General features: G+C 64.4%; 1 long non-coding RNA gene across 1 annotated transcript in view; it reads left to right on the plus strand.

The window, feature by feature from the left end:
* Positions 1-617: 617 nt before the first annotated feature.
* LOC103672494 overlaps positions 618-1,836 on the plus strand; it is a 13,149-nt gene continuing 11,930 nt past the window's right edge. Inside the window, exon 1 of the long non-coding RNA XR_005836404.1 lies at positions 618-754. This is a non-coding gene — a long non-coding RNA (uncharacterized LOC103672494). The remainder of the gene's footprint in view (positions 755-1,836) is intronic.

The raw sequence follows: 1,836 nt of genomic DNA on the forward strand, positions 1-1,836 counted from the left end.
ACAGGTGGGCTGAAGGCGCGCGCCCGCGCGGTGTGTGTGTGTGTGTGTGGTGTGTGTGCGTGTGTGTGTACGTGTGTATGTGTGTGTACATGTGTGTGTGTGTTGTGAGTGTGTGTATGTGTGTGTGTGGTGTGTATGTGTGTGTGTATGTGTGTGTTAAACAAGCTCGGTTGGGAACTGACCTGTGCATACCCGGGATCTTTCTCGATAGGCCCAAGGAGGCCTTGGAAGGCTAGCCTCATAAGCTACCTGCCCTTTGCCCACCCCTGACCCCCCACCCCCTCTCTACAAGAGTAGTCACTCCCCACTGCCCTGGGAGAAATAAAGGAGGCAAGGTCAGAGGAGCAGGGGAGAAAATCCGGGAATCAAGCAAAAACTCTGAAGCGCCTTTGGAGATAGGGTGGGAGAGGAGCCGTTCTGCCCCAAATCTGGAGACGATCAGTCGGCCTGTCAGGTCCCCCGCCCCACAGCAAGGTTTCGGTCAAATTCTGGGAATTTCCCACTCCGTCGGCTGGGCTGCGGCAGATTTTCCCGGACGCGAGCGTGCCGTGCCCGCCGCGGCCGCTGGGTGGCGCGGCGCGGGGCACCGAGCGTGGGAAGCGCGGGCGCGCGGGCGGTCTGAGCTCATACTCCCGGGAAGCGGCCGCGGCGGAGCCGGGGTCCGCAGTGGCTGCGCATCGCGCGCCTCTCGCCGGGCGCTCGGGGGCTGCGAGGTGGGCTGCGCGGTCCCCCGGGAGGGAGGAGGCCGCCGGAGGTGAGAGCGGGGCCCTGGCTGGGTGTCGGGCGTGAGGGGGAGGGGTGGGCACTGCGGGCCGGGCCTGCGGACGCTCCCCGAGGGCCCCGGGGCAGGGGGGGCTCGAGCTGGGGGCGATGCCGGGGGCCCGTCCGCGCTCCGCTCGCGCCCCACCCCTGCTGCGGTGAGGCCTCCGGGTGCAGCTGCCCTGGCCGCGTGAGTGGGAGCAGATCGTGGCCGGGAGCAGCTCCGGGCGGCCCCCGGGCTTCGGGGCCAGGGCTAGCCGGGCAGGGGAGGTGGCGGAGCAGCCCCCTGGCCCCGGCGCCGCAGCCCCTGCCCACTCCCACCTTGCATTTCTCCGCTCCGCAGTGGGCGTGGTGCCCCTTTGCTGCAGAGGGGGCGCCCGGAGTTGAGGAAGGCAATGGGGGAGGGAGAGAGCAGAGACAGGTGGTTGAGGGGGCGAGGGCTGGTGCGCGGAGGCTCGTGATATTAATGCGTATTTCTTTCTCCCCCCTTCCTCAGGGGGCGCGGAGGTGCGTGTGCAGGAGGCGGCGGGAAGGCCAGAGGCATGGCTCGGGAGAGGGCAGGCTGCCGGAGATGCCACTGGGCTCTCTCTCTCTGATCAGTCCCCCCACCCCCACCCCCGAAATTAATAAAGTGGCTGGGGTGATGAGGGTGGAGGAGTTTGATGAAGCCCTGGCCCAGAACTGGCCCGAACTGCCCCTAGCCGGCCGCCTGGCTCCCGCGCGTGCATATCCGGAGCCGCATACTCTGAGCACTCCGCAGAGGCTGGGGGGCGGGGGAGGGGGGTGTCTGTGAGAAAGCCCAAGGTTGAAGAAGCTTCAGCAACAGAGTCAGCTCCAGAGGTGGGGTTGGGGGGTTGGAGGTGAGGGGGAGTCTCCAGGCCTACAGCCCAAGTACATAGGTGGTGGGAGGTGGGATCTGTAGGGAAATAGGATATTGTCCATAGGACCCCTTCCTTCCAGCTTTGTTTAGAGCCCTGGACCAAAATTCGGGATTTGGCATTTGCCAAATGTGCTTATTTCTTTTCTCTTTCCCTTTCGGTTTGTTTTGTTGTGTTTTTTTTTTTTTTTTTTTTTTTT

This window comes from Ursus maritimus, unplaced genomic scaffold, assembly GCF_017311325.1.
Source record: "Ursus maritimus isolate PB19 unplaced genomic scaffold, ASM1731132v1 scaffold_2, whole genome shotgun sequence".
Taxonomy (NCBI): domain Eukaryota; kingdom Metazoa; phylum Chordata; class Mammalia; order Carnivora; family Ursidae; genus Ursus; species Ursus maritimus.